This window comes from Pseudorca crassidens, chromosome 4, assembly GCF_039906515.1.
Source record: "Pseudorca crassidens isolate mPseCra1 chromosome 4, mPseCra1.hap1, whole genome shotgun sequence".
Classification (NCBI taxonomy): Eukaryota; Metazoa; Chordata; class Mammalia; order Artiodactyla; family Delphinidae; genus Pseudorca; species Pseudorca crassidens.
In genome coordinates, this window is record NC_090299.1 from 25,361,042 (window position 1) to 25,376,767 (window position 15,726).

Sequence of the window (15,726 nt, forward strand, 5' to 3'; positions counted from 1 at the left end):
GTTACACTCAGTCTTCACCCACACGAGAAGAAGGATCTCATTTTAATAATTAACAAGACAAGTCCAGCATAATAGTTAAAAACTAAGAAGTTCATTCAAAATTAAATCTTGTCCCTTCCAGCAGAATGAGTCTTCCAGAATGGAAGCTTACAGAAGGAAAGAGCTGAATGCATGGTTTCTATTTCCTGCCTAGATTATTACTTTCCTCTCTCCCTCGCTAGGCTGTGGTAGGCTGCTCTAAGATGAAAAGGAGTAGGGGAATTGGTGAGAAAAGAGGTAAAGGGCAGAAATTTTACTTGACAGTTATTGATATTATTTGGCATTGCCAAATGTTTCTGTGCTTTTCATGTCTTTAAAGCTAATTCTTGAATCACGTTCATGATGTGTTTTCGCTTGGCTGGTCATTTATAATTCCCCCAGCAGCTCCTGATTTTGTGATCTCAATTCACTGAGCTGTTCTCTGTTGGAATCCCCATCCGAACTTTCCTCTTGTAATGTGTTGGGGGATTTTTCCACCATCAAACTCAAGATACTTTATCAAATTGTGCTTAATATTGTATGTACACATTCACTAAGCAGTCACCAACTCCTTAATGTTTTAGACCATGTGTGTGCACTTTTGTGTATGTGTGCATTTGTTTTAAGGGATAGAATTTTCGAGAGGAGTGATAAAGAGATGAAGGCATGGAGAAAAATCCTCAATGCAAACTTAGTCAAAACGAGAAGTCAGCCACATAAATAATTTTTTCTTTTTTTTTTAAGCATAATTGATTTACAATAGTGTTAGTTTCACAATATTGTGTTAGTTTCAGGTTACAGCAAAATGATAGGGATATATATATACCATATATATATATATATACCTATATTCTTTTTCAGTTCTTTTCCCTTATAATTTATTACAAGATATTGAATATAGGTCTCTGTGCTATACAGTAAATCTCTGTTGTTTATCTGTTTTATATATGGTCGTATGCATCTGTTAATCCTATACTGCCAATTTATCCGTGTCCCACTTCCCCTTTGGTAACCATAAGTTTATTTTCTATGTCTGTGGGTGCGTTTCTGTTTTGGAAATGAGTTCATCACATAAATAATTAAAATAAAATATGAAAAGTAATGAAATAAGAACTAAATAACGTGTTTTGAGAGCATAATAGAAGGTCAAAGGAACAAAATCATCGCTGACCCCCTGGAATGTGATAGCATCCTTTCAAAAACATTGTCATAGGTGTTCACAAGATAACTGAGTAATCATCATTTTTGACTCCAGATAAGAAATAGTAAAAACCAGTACTATTAAGTGTTATGTGTTACATCATTTGCTCCCGACAGTTCTATGTGATAAATTAATGTCATTTTCGTGTTATAGATAAGGCATTTGAAGTGTTTAAGTGGACAACATTTGTGCATTCCTAAAGTCTGACTCCAGAGTCTTAACTTTTATTTTATGTTGTCTGTTTGGAAACAGGATACTGCTCATAAAGATAAGCTGGCAGATTTGTTCAAGGTGATTCCTTAGTGATTGGTGCTTCTAATCATCTCACTTGACGTTTAATACATTTTCTGAAGGAGAACATATATTATGAAACACCCAAATTTGAGAGTAACCCAAAATCTTCAGAAATCTGGTGATTAAAGAGCAAGGTAAATAATTTTCTTTTTTTTTTTTTTTTTTTTTTTTTTGCGGTACGCGGGCCTCTCACTGCTGTGGCCTCTCCCGTTACGGAGCACAGGCTCCAGACGCGCAGGCTCAGTGGCCATGGCCCACGGGCCCAGCCGCTCCGCGGCATGTGGGATCTTCCCGGACCGGGGCACAAACCCGTTTCCCTTGCATCGGCAGGCGGACTCTCAACCACTGCGCCACGAGGGAAGCCCGTAAATAATTATTTTATCATTATAACCAAGATGCTGATTCTCAAAGAGTATCAGACAGAAACAAAGACTGTATTCCATCAGGTTATAGCAGCTTCATGGAGTTGCAGGGCAAAGTGAGGGGCAGAGAGAGAGGAAAGCAGGCTGTGTGCTGAGAGATTGTGGGATAGAGAGGGACTAGTAGAGGGTTTTTTGTCCTTGTTCCACAGTTTTGCTGCAAATCCTCAGTGAGAGAAGGTGATGCCTAAAGATAAATTTTCTGTGGAATATGTTTTGTGTATTTTAAAGACACCTACAGTAGAGAGCTACAAAATTCCTCAGGACTTTAAGAGTTGTCCTTATAACTTGAGGTGTTTTAATGTAACATCTCAGAAATCAGTCATTATGGTGACTAGTTTTATATAGATTAAATCTGGATATCTATCTGTGTATCTCTAGAGAGAGAGATTTTGGAGGGTATATACCAAAATATTTTACACAAGAGCAATTCTAATATAAAGTATTTTTAAATAAACACTTGTAAAATGAATTGAGTACTGAGCTCTATATAATAATATCAGAAAAAGTCTGAAAAATATTTTTGATTGTGTTATGGATCTAAAATTTAGCCTCAGTCTTAAAGACTAATGAAATGATTTCTCAGAAAGGTATTAGAAACTCAACAGAATGTTATCCTCTAGTTTTATATAAATGGCTATGTGGTTATGATCACTGTGCATCAAGAAGGATGTGATGGAACCACAAATGGGCAATGAAAATGAACCAATATATAAGGGAACGAAGATTGTATCAGGAAATAGTAAAATGAGGAACTAATTTAAAATTAAGGAGATGGAGAACAGAATTTCAAAATTATGGTAGTGAAACCATGAAGGTAACCTCAGATTTATTTACCAATTTCCCAAATGCAGGAAGAAGTCCTGCAGTGAATAGCAATTGTATTACTGGCCAGACATCGATCTCCCCTTTTTCTAGTAACAGAGCTTTTTTTTTCTCTTTGAGAGCCATGTCCCCACCACCCAGTTATCGGTTCTTGCTATTAGTTTGGGGAAGATCGGGGATTGCCTCAGGCTTGGGTCTTCCCAGAAAACTTGATCCAACTCAGGCTGAACCAATGAAAGTCAATGATCAGGAATTGCTAGAACTGTTGTGAAAGGCAAATTCACTTTCTCTGCGATGGTTAAGCAGGCAGGATATAATTTAGTAATTTTTTTTTTTTTTTTTTACTTTTTATTTTATACTGGAGTATAGTTGATTAACAATGTTGTGTTAGTTTCAGGTGTACAGCAAAGTGATTCAGTTATACGTATTGAAGCCAGCAAAAGAGAATATCAAGTGGGTGATGGGGAGAGAAAGTGAGTTGCTGAATTCAGCTGATAAGAGCTAAGTCTGGGCTTCCCTGGTGGCGCAGTGGTTGAGAGTCCGCCTGCCGATGCAGGGGACACGTGTTCGTGCCCCGGTCCGGGAAAATCCCACATGCCGTGGAGCGGCTAGGCCCGTGAGCCATGGCCACTGAGCCTACGCGTCCGGAGCCTGTGCTCCACAACGGGAGAGGCCACAGCAGTGAGAGGCCCGCGTACCGCAAAAAAAAAAAAAAAAAAAAAAAAGGACTAAGTCCACCTCACGAATTTTTAGGTATATGAGCCAATAAATTCTCTTTTTTATACTTTTTAACAATTTCTTTTTGAAATAAGATGTGTAACAAATTATGGATTATACCACAATAAAGTCTAAGAGTTTGGATGTTCTTAAACGTTATTTAGGCCACTGTCACTCTTATACAGTTCAATTAACAAATGAATGTGTAGTTTCTACTTGAATTTTTTGGCATACTTCCTTATTGACAAGATAACTCTTTCTATTGAAGGATATTTTAGTTGTAAAGCTGTTTCTTGCATTGAAATGAAATGTATCCCCTTTCAAATTCACACTATTATTTCTCACTCTGTATTCTGAACCAATAAAGACAATTTCAATTAAGCTATTATATTTTCCTATAAACTTCTCTAGTCCAAATATCGTCAATCTATTAAAACATTTTTCACTCATATATATCAATGGTTTACTATGTGCCAAGTGCAGTGCTTGGCAGGAGATATAGGAGTAAGCTAGGCAAAGAAAATTTACCCTCCCATAAATCTTATTATCTGTATGAAGAATATATAGATGTGTAAAAATAAAATAACGTTTATTGCTATGAACATAAATAAACAAGATGATGAGAAGATGGTGTCCTGGGAAGGAAAATACTAATGAAATGATTTAGTGAATGATCAAAACACCTTTTAGCAGGTGATATTTCAGCTGAAACCTAAATGATAAGAAAGAGCCATCATGAGAAAATCTGGAGAAAAAGCGCTTCAGACAGACAGGCAAAGTATCTCCAGACACGCAATCACTAGGAGGAAACTGTTTTGCTTATTTTATGATTTCTAATGCCCTCTTTTCTGACACAATCTAGAATTTTTTTCACCCAAAGTGTAAGTCTCAGAGATACATATATTTAAAACTAATTTTTAGTGAACTCAAGTACAGGAAAATTATTATTTCCTGTGATTTGATGCTCTGGTTCAATTAATTCAGCCTGAGATTACGTTAGCCTTTTTAGCCATCAAATCGCATTATTGATTCCTATTAATTAAGCAAAATTTTCAGTATAATTTTTTTTACATCTTTATTGGAGTATAATTGCTTTACAATCGTGTGTCAGTTTCTGCTTTATAACAAAGTGAATCAGTTATACATATACATATGTTCCCATATCTCTTCCCTCTTGCGCCTCCCTCCCTCCCACACTCCCTATCCCACCCCTCCAGGCAGTCACAAAGCACGGAGCTGATCTCCCTGTGCTATGCGGCTGCTTCCCACTAGCTATCTACCTTACGTTTGGTAGTGTATATATGTCCATGCCTCTCTCTCACTTTGTCACAGCTAACCATTCCCCCTCCCCATATCCTCAAGTCCATTCTCTAGTAGGTCTGTGTCTTTATTCCTGTCTTACCCTTAGGTTCTTCATGACGTTTTTTTTTTATTAAATTTCATATATATGTGTTAGCATACGGTATTTGTTTTTCTCTTTCTGACTTACTTCACTCTGTATGACAGACTCTAGGTCTATCCACCTCATTACAAAGAGCTCAATTTCGTTTCTTTTTATGGCTGAGTAATATTCCATTGTATATATGTGCCACATCTTCTTTATCCATTCATCTGATGATGGACACTTAGGTTGTTTCCATCTCCGGGCTACTGTAAATAGAGCTGCATTGAACAATTTGGTACATGAATCTTTTTGAATTATGGTTTTCTCAGGGTATATGCCCAGTAGTGGGATTGCTGGGTCATATGGTAGTTCTATTTGCAGTTCTTTAAGGAACCTCCATACTGTTCTCCACAGTGGCTGTATCAATTTACATTCCCACCAACAGTGCAAGAGGGTTCCCTTTTCTCCACACCCTCTCCAGCATTTATTGTTTCTAGATTTTTTGATGATGGCCATTCTGACTGGTGTGAGATGATATCTCATTGTAGGTTTGATTTGTATTTCTCTAAAAATTAATGATGTTGAGCATTCTTTCATGTGGTTGTTGGCACTCTGTATATCTTCTTTGGAGAAATGTCTATTTAAGTCTTCTGCCCATTTTTGGATTGGGTTGTTTGTTTTTTTGTTATTGAGCTGCATGAGCTGCTTATAAATTTTGGAGATTAATCCTTTGTCAGTTGCTTCATTTGCAAATATTTTCTCCCATTCTGAGGATTGTCTTTTGGTCTTGTTCATGGTTTCCTTTGCTGTGCAAAAGCTTTGAAGTTTCATTAGGTCCCATTTTATTTTTTTTTATTCCCACTTCTCTAAGAGGTGGGTCAAAAAGGATCTTGCTGTGATTTATGTCATAGAGTGTTCTGCCTATGTTTTCCTCTAAGAGTTTGATAGTTTCTGGCCTTACATTTAGGTCTTTAATCCATTTTGGGCTTATTTTTGTGTATGTTATTAGGGAGTGATCTAATCTCATACTTTTACAGGTACCTGTCCAGTTTTCACAGCACCACTTATTGAAGAGGCTGTCCTTTCTCCACTGTACATTCCTGCCTCCTTTATCAAAGATAAGGTGACCATATGTGTGTGGGTTTATCTCTGGGCTTTCTATCCTGTTCCATTGATCTATCTTTCTGTTTTTGTTCCAGTACCATACTGTCTTGATTACTGTAGCTTTGTAGTATAGTCTGAGGTCAGGGAGCCTGATTCCTCCAGCTCCGTTTCTCACGATTGCTTTGGCTATTCGGAGTCTTTTGTGTGTCTATACAAATTGTGAAATTTTTTGTTCTAGTTCTGTGAAAAATGCCAGTGGTAGTTTGATAGGGATTGCATTGAATCTGTAGATTGCTTTGGGTAGTAGAGTCATTTTCACAATATTGATTCTTCCAATCCAGTAACATGGTATATCTCTCCATCTATTTGTATCATCTTTAATTTCTTTCATCAGTGTCTTATAATTTTCTGCATACAGGTCTTTTGTCTCCTTAGGTAGGTTTATTCCTATATATTTTATTCTTTTTATTGCAATGGTAAATGGGAGTGTTTCCATAATTTCACTTTCAGATTTTTCATCACTAGTGTATAGGCATGCCAGAGATTTCTGTGCATTAATTTTGTATCCTGCCACTTTACCAAATTCATTGATTAGCTCTAGTAGTTTTCTGGTAGCATCTTTAGGATTCTCTATGCAGAGTATCATGTCATCTGAAAACAGTGGCAACTTTACTTCTTCTTTTCTGATTTGGATTCATTTCCTTTTCTTCTCTGACTGCTGTGGGTAAAACTTCCAAAACTGTGTTGAATAAGAGTGGTGAGAGTGGGCAACCTTGTCTTTTTCCTGATCTTAGTGGAAATGGTTTCAGTTTTTCACCATTGAGGACGATGTTGGCTGTGGGTTTGTCATATAAGACCTTTATTATGTTGAGGAAAGTTCTCTCTATGCCTACTTTCTGCAGGGTTTTTATCATAAATGGGTGTTGAATTTTGTCTAAAGCTTTCTCTGCATGTATTGAGATGATCATATGGTTTTTCTCCTTCAATTTGTTAATATGGTGTATCACGTTGATTGATTTGCACATATTGAGGAATCCTTGCATTCCTGGAATAAACCCCACTTGATCATGGTGTATGATCCGTTAAATATGCTGTTGAATTCTGTTTGCTAGTATTTTGTTGAGGATTTTTGCATCTATGTTCATCAGTGATATTGGCCTGTAGTTTTCTTTCTTTGTGACATCCTTGTGTGGTTTTGGTATCAGGGTGATGGTGGCCTCGTAGAATGAGTTTGGGAGTGTTCCTCCCTCTGCTATATTTTGGAAGAGTTTGGGAAGGATAGGTGTTAGCTCTTCTCTAAAGTTTGATAGAATTCGCCTGTGAAGCCATCTGGTCCTGGGCTTTTGTTTGTTGGAAGATTTTTAATCACAGTTTCCATTTCAGTGCTTGTGATTGGTCTGTTCATATTTTCTATTTATTCCTGATTCAGTCTTGGCAGGTTGTGCATTTCTAAGAAATTGTCCATTTCTTCCAGATTGTCCATTTTATTGGCATAGGGTTGCTTGTAGTAAACTCTCATGATCTGTTGTATTTCCGCAGTCAGTTGTTACTTCTCCTTTTTCATTTCTAATTCTATTGATTTGAGTCTTCTCCCTTTTTTTCTTGATGAGTCTGGTTAATGGTTTACCAATTTTGTTTCTCTTCTCAAAGAACCAGCTTTTAGTTTTATTGATCTTTGCTATCATTTCCTTCTTTTCTTTTTCATTTATTTCTGATCTGATTTTTATGATTTCTTTCCTTTGCTAACTTTGGGGTTTTTTTGTTCTTCTTTCTTTAGTTGCTTAGGTTCAAGGTTAGGTTGTTTATTCGAGATGTTTCCTGTTTCCTAAGGTAGTATTTTATTGCTATAAACTTCCCTCTTAGAACTGCTTTTGCTGCATGCCATAGGTTTTGGGTCGTCGTGTCTCCATTGTCATTTGTTTCTAGGTATTTTTTTTTTCCTCTTTGATTTCTTCAGTGATCACTTCGTTATTAAGTAGTGTATTGTTTAGCCTCCATGTGTTTGTATTTTTTACAGATCTTTTCCTGTAATTGATATCTAGTCTTATAGCGTTGTGGTTGGAAAAGATACTTGATGCAATTTCAATTTTCTTAAATTTACCAAGTCTTGATTTGTGACCCAAGATATCTATCCTGGAGAATGTTCCATGAGCACTTGAGAAAAATGTGTATTCTGTTGTTTTTGGATGGAATGTCCTATAAATATCAATTAAGTCCATCTTGTTTAATGTATCATTTAAAGCTTGTGTTTCCTTATTTGTTTTCATTTTGGATGATCTGTCCATTGGGGAAAGTGGGGTGTTAAAGTCCCCTGCTATGAGTGTGTTACTGTCGATTTCCCCTTTTATGGCTGTTAGTATTTGCCTTATGTATTGAGGTGCTCCTATGTTGGGTGCATAAATATTTACAATTGTTATATCTTTTTCTTGGATCGATCCCTTGATCATTATGTACTGTCCTTCTCTCATAGTCTTTATTTAAAAGTCTATTTTGTCTAATATGAGAATTGCTACTCCAGCTTTCTTTTGGTTTCCATTTGCATGAAATATCTTTTTTCATCCCCTTACTTTCAGTCTGTATGTGTCTCTAGGTCTGAAGTGGGTCTCTTGTAGACAGCAAATATATGGGTCTTGTTTTTGTATCCATTCAGCCAATCTGTGTCTTTTGGTGGGAGCATTTAGTCCATTTACATTTAAGGTAATTATCGCTATGTATGTTCCTATTCCCATTTCCTTAATTGTTTTGGGTTCGTTATTGTAGGTCTTTTCCTTCTCTTGTGTTTCTTGCCTAGAGAAGTTCCTTTAGCAGTTGTTGTAAAGCTGCTTTGGTGGTGCTGAACTCTCTCAGCTTTTGCTTGTCTGTAAAGGTTTTAATTTCTCCCTCAAATCTGAATGAGATCCTTGCTGGGTAGAGTAATCTTGGTTGCAGGTTTTTCTCCTTCATCACTTTAAACATGTCCTGCCAGTCCCTTCTGGCTTGCAGAGTTTCTGCTGAAAGATCAGCTGTTAACCTTATGGGGATTCCCTTGTGTGTTATTTGTTGTTTTTCCCTTGCTGCTTTTAATATGTTTTCTTTGTATTTAATTTTTGACAGTTTGATTAATATGTGTCTTGGCGTATTTCTCCTTGGATTTATCCTGTATGTGACCCTCTGTGCTTCCTGGACTTGATTAACTATTTCCTTTCCCATATTAGGGAAGTTTTCAACTATAATCTCTTCAAATATTTTCTCAGTCCCTTTCTTTTTCTCTTCTTCTTCTGGAACCCCTATAATTCGAATGTTGGTGCATTTAATGTTTTCCCAGAGGTCTCTGAGACTGTCCTCAGTTCTTTTATTCTTTTTTCTTTATTCTGCTCTGCAGTAGTTATTTCCACTATTTTATCTTCCAGGTCACTTATCCGTTCTTCTGCCTCAGTTATTCTGCTATTGATCCCATCCAGAGTATTTTTAATTTCATTAATTGTGTTGTTCATCATTGTTTGTTTCATCTTTAGTTCTTCTAGGTCCTTTTTAAATGTTTCTTGCATTTTGTCTATTCTATTTTCAAGATTTTGGATCATCTTTACTATCATTATTCTGAATTCTTTTTCAGGTAGACTGCCTATTTCCTCTTCATTTGTTAGGTCTGGTGGGTTTTTATCTTGCTCCTTCATCTGCTGTGTGTTTTTCTGTCTTCTCATTTTGCTTATCTTACTGTGTTTGGGGTCTCCTTTTTGCAGGCTGCAGGTTCGTAGTTCCCGTTGTTTTTGGTGTCTGTCCCCAGTGGCTAAGGTTGGTTCAGTGGGTTGTATAGGCTTCCTGGTGGAAAGGACTAGTGCCTGTTTTCCGGTGGATGAGGCTGGATCTTGTCTTTCTGGATGGCAGGTGCACGTCTGGTGGTGTGTTTTGGGGTGTCTGTGGACTTATTATGATTTTATGCAGCCTCTCTGCTAATGGGTGGGGTTGTGTTCCTGTCTTCCTAGTTGTTTGGCATAGGGTACCCAGCCCTGTAGCTTGCTGGTCGTTGAGTGAAGCTGGGTGCTGCTGTTGAGATGGAGATCTCTGGGAGATTTTCGCCATTTGATATTATGTGGAGCTGGGAGGCCTCTTGTGGACCAGTGTCCTGAAGTTGGCTCTCCCACCTCAGAGGCACAGCACTGACTCCTGGCTGCAGCACCAAGAGCCTTACATCCACACGGCTCAGAATAAAAGGGAGAAAAAGTAGAAAGAAAGAATTAGTAGAAGTAGAAAGAAAGAAAGAAAGAAGGGATGGAGGGAGGAAGGAAGAAAGGAAGAAAGGAGGGATTGAAGGAAAAAAAGAAAGAAGATAAAGTAAAATAAAATAAAGGAAGATAAAATACAATGAAGTTATTAAAATAAAAATATAATCATTAAGAGAAAAAAAAAAGAAAAAAAAAAACGGACGCATAGAACCCTAGGACAAATGGTGGAAGCAAAGCTATAGAGACAAAATCTCACTCAGAAGGATACACATACACACTCACAAAAAGAGGAAAAGGGGAAAAAAATCATAAATCTTGCTCTCAAAATCCACCTCCTTAATTTGGGATGATTCATTGTCTATTCATGTATTCCACAGATGCAGAGTAGATCAAGTTAATTGTGTAGCTTTAATCCGCTGCTCCTGAGGCTGCTGGGAGAGATTTTCCCTTTCTCTTCTTTGTTCTCACAGCTCCTGGGGCTCAGCTTTGGATTTGGCCCCGCCTTTGCGTGTAGGTCAACAGAGGGCGTCTGTTCTTCGCTCAGATAGGACGGGGCTAAAGGAGCCGCTGATGCGGGGCTCTGGCTCACTCAGGCCGGGGGGGAGGGAGGGGCACGGAGCGCAGGGCGAGATTTCGGCGGCAGAGGCCGGCGTGACGTTGCACCAGCCTGAGGCGCGCCGTGCGTTCTCCCGGGGGAGTTGTCCCTGGATCCCGGGACCCTGGCAGTGGCGGGCTGCACAGGCTCCCTGGAAGGGAGGTGTGGAGAGTGACCTGTGCTCGCACACAGGCTTCTTGGTGACGGCAGCGGCAGCCTTAGCGTCTCATGCCCGTCTCTGGGGTCCGCGCTTTTAGCCGCGGCTCACGCCCGTCTCTGGAGCTCCCTTAAGCAGCGCTCTTAATCTCCTCTCCCTGCGCACCAGGAAACAAAGAGGTAAGAAAATGTCTCTTGCCTCTTCGGCAGGTCCACACTTTTCCCCGGACTCCCTCCAGGCTAGCCGTGGCGCACTAACCCCCTTCAGGCTGTGTTCACGCCGCCAACCCCAGTCCTCTCCCGGCATCCGACCGAAGCCCGAGCCTCAGCTCCCAGCCCCGCCCGCCCCGGCGGGTGAGCAGACAAGCCTCTCGGGCTGGTGAGTGCTGGTAGGCACCGATCCTCTGTGCGGGAATCTCTCCGCTTTCCCCTCCGCATCCCTGTTGCTGTGTTCTCCTCAGCTTTCCCCCTCCACCACTTGCAGTCTCCGCCCGCGAAGGGGCTCCTAGTGTGTTGAAACCTTTTCTCCTTCACAGCTTCCTCCCACTGGTGCAGGTCCCGCCCCTATCCTTTTGTCTCTGTTTATTCTTTTTTCTTTTGCCCTACCCAGGTACCTGGGGAGTTTCTTGCCTTTTGGGAGGTCTGAGGTCTTCTGCCAGCGTTCAGTAGGTGTTCTGTAGGAGTTGTTCCACGTGTAGATGTATTTCTGGTGTATCTGTGAGGAGGAGGGTGATCTCCGCGTCTTACTCTTCCACCATCTTCCCAGTATAATTTTTTAAAATAATTTTTACCAGGTGATTAGTTTCATCAACATGTCTCCTTTTCCTTGCACTCTTGGAAATAACTAAAATAAGGAATTGGAACTTTTGCAGCAGAATTATATTAATAGTTATAATTAACACCAAAATATCTTTAATTCACTTGGTGTTGTATGAGTCTGGAAAATCTGTTCTCACTCTGCAAACAAATTCTTGATTTTTATAGATGTTTGCCTTCAGGCCTACAATAAGTAGAGATAGGGTAGTCTTCCTATTTAGTATTCATTGACTTTGTTCCTTTCTGAGATAACTCATTGATTGCAGTGTCCGTAATTGTCCTCCTTCCTATACTGCTGGGATTCACCATGCTACAGTTTTAAGCCAATCTGCAGTGCTAGAACTCACAATCCAGATACTATGAAACTCTCACTAATTTCACAAAAATGAAAAGAAATGGTGTTATTTTTTTTAACTTGGTAATCATCATTTTATCTGTTTTCCAATTTCTACCAGGTACCTGCAGCTGCAACCTTTTACTGTCCCAGGGAAGGTTGTTTCTAATCTTCATTGGTCAAACTTTTTCTTTAATCAAACTACACACTTCTTTCCCTTTAGCATTTGCCATGCCTCTGTGTTTTCCTGTGGTTTTATTCGATTATTTTTTGTGAGTAATTTACAGTGAGATTGTGCAGTAATACTGACATTAACTAGCACTCCTCTTGGGACATTTTTACAGAAAATGATCTTTCACTATCTTCATGATCATTGTTTCTCAGGGCTCAATTATAACCCTTAGAATACTGAAATCCCATATGCTCATTTCATAGGGTAGATTGTGGATTATGATAAAGGCTTGTTGGGTGATTTGATTTTTGAAGATAAAAATTAGAATTATGCAGATTAATTAGGTCATATCAATGCATGTTCTTTTTAGGCATGGCTCAAAGTAAAGAAGAAGGAGCAAAAGAGAAATTTCCATGACATTGGCACAAGGTGTGGCCTTCAACTTGCTGACGCATCTGCTGAAGTCATAGCCTGATATGTAGCCTTAGTTTCACTGACTACACCCATGACCATCCTCTAGACTCCTCAAAAGGTAACTTCTAGAAAACTATAACTTTCTTGGCTAAATTATAAACATTAATAATAATATCAATAAGTACTATGTTCAGTTGGTTTTATAGATAGCTTGATTCAGTTTTCTAACATGTTGTGTTCTTCTTTTATCTTAAATTTCTGACTTTCCTAGGAATAAGACGAATATCTTTGCACTTATTTTCTAGGTAACATCATGTGGACATATTGTCTAAAAACTGATACTTTTATTTTTTAAGCTTTGTAATCTTCCTAAACATTATAAGGTTTCTCTGAATTGCTGTTTTCTAAATGTCCCAGCTATTTGTTCCCTGTATTATAGCCCTTGTTAATATTTAATATGAGGTTTATGTGATAGTAAAGGGATTAGGATCAAGAGTGTCAGCTGTTTCAGGCAAGGCATGAAATGTCTTGAAATCACCATAACCAGAATTTGTTCTCAGTTATTAAATAATAAAACATAATTTTCTTACTTGACCCAGAGGTAATCTGACTTTAGAATGCTAACTCCCACTAATAATCTCACAAGAGGCTGATAGACACAACAACGCTAATTATTAATTTATATTGAAAAATATAAATATATAGGTATTCTGAAATTTAAAAATATATTGAGATAAATTCTAAGCTAAGCAGTACTAGAATATAGCTAACATCATACCCAAAACTCGCTCAATTTTATTACACATCTAAGCCAAAATTTGGGTCATACTAACACAATTCTTTATCTGCACATATAAACTCATAGAGTGTGTGAGATTTGAATTACTATTTATTATGTTTATAGAGAATATTCAAGAATTTATATTCAACTATAAAGAGGTTGTTCTGTATTTCTATCTAATCTTCAAATCTTTTTTGGAAAACATCATTGAAGTTGTCCCTGAAATGTTTGAAAACCTTCAAATTTCTGTATAGTTGTATGCAATTATCTCCGTCACATATGCAGAGAATCTTTATGATATCCTAAAGTTATTGAACTACTGGTTCCCAATCGGATATGTGGAGTATGTAGAGAATAATAGCACAATCACCCAGGAATTTTTTTCAAAATATACATGTTCCTCATTCCCAGATAGCAATATGTGAGACTATCATAATCCCTGGGGTTGCAGAGTATATGTATTTATTTTGGGAAATATCCACAGATAGTTCTGATTTTCTGTTTCTCCTCAGTTGAAAACCAGTTACTTGATTGAATTATAGATGCTCAAATGCCCACAAACTACATCATTTGCTCATGTCAGAAAAAGAAAAAAGAGAGAGAGAATCAAAAAGGAAGGAAGGAGGGAAGACAGAAGGAAATAAGGACTTAGGAAGGAAGGGGGAAAATAAAGCAAGCGACAGTGTTCTTCCAACTTTAAAATACTTCACCCATCAATAAAACTAAATTTTGTAACAGAGATATTGAATAAGAGAAGAATTAAAATTATATCATACAATATATCTTATCCTTGTTAAGTATATCCAAATTTTTCAGATAACCACTGGACTATTCACTGATTTAATGTAAATCTTTTCATTTATATCAAATGCATATTAACACGGCAGCTCTAGGTAAAAAGGAGTAGTGGCATTTCAGTTTCGTAGAAATTGGCGTACACTTGTTATAGTAAAATGGTTAAAAATGCATAAAAATTCATTACCTCTTGAACACTCTGAACTATAAACCTTCTGAAAGCTAAGAATAGAAACAACCATGAATCTTTACTGTGCCTATTTAGCCTTTCTATATCTCTATGATATAATGTCTTTAAATAAAATAAAAATTATTTCGTGAACAATATGTTGGCTGGCAAGCTGAAGGCCCATGTCCTATTAATGGTTCTGTCAGAACTTCTGCTAAAAGTGTTGCTGACTTTTACAGCATCAAAGCATATTTGAAAGAACCCTGCACATCTAAATATATATCCAAAAGAGCTTCCAGCTTGAAATTCAGATACCACCTGTATTAGTTCAGGATTTACATCGTTAATATTTAATTTGACATTTGCAGAGGAGATGTGCTGAGTTTTTTGGTATATATTTAGGTAAAGGAGTCAGCAAACCACAGACAGACAACTGTCTCTTGGCTGTATCCTTATCTTTATTTCAGATAAGCTTCTCTCATATCAACTTAATAACAAAAATAGAAAACACATTTTTAAAGTTGTTATATTTTTCTTTACTTGTCATAATATTTATTTCATGTTACTTTTGCAATATTAAAATGGTGATAATATTACAGCAATCAATATTCAAAAAGCAGTTTTACTTAGGCATACACAAACCCAAAAATTGTTCATTTTTCTCAAGCAGTAACTTATAGTGATAATGATGACAAACAATGTAAAAAGACATCATTGAATTGGCTATGAAAACTTTGAGTTGCTTTTTGTACTATGAAATTTGAAAGTTTATTTTGTCTTCCTTTTTTTCCCTCCTTCTTTGAGTTCAGGGAAGCTTATTACTAAAGGAAGGGGGAGCATGCAAGAATTTAAGGAATAATGCAGCTTTCAATTTTGATACTGAATAGCAAATTTTATCATTTTATCAATCATTTTAATGTATGACATAGTCATTTCACTGATTTAAATATATGGCTGTTTTTACTGAGCTTTAAACATAAGAGATATATTGATTTTGAACAAGAGCTTTCAGGGGAAAGGCATATTTTGATGAAAAGTTGACAAGTATAACTTTCAAAAATCTTTTGTCAAGGAGCGTCATGGTTAGGAGCCTGGACTCTGAAACCAGACTGTGGGTTCAAATCCCTGCAACATCTCTTGCGAGGGGATGAATGGAGAGGCTCCTTAACCTCTCTGCTTGTTTCTCTATCTGTAAATATTGTGTTGAAAATGAAAGTTCACAAATGAAGAATGCCTGGTATATAACATGTATGCAATGAGTGCTCATTACTGAGAATAGTAAAAGTGTGCCTGTGCTTGTGTATGTATGTCTGTGTGCCTCTGTGCATGT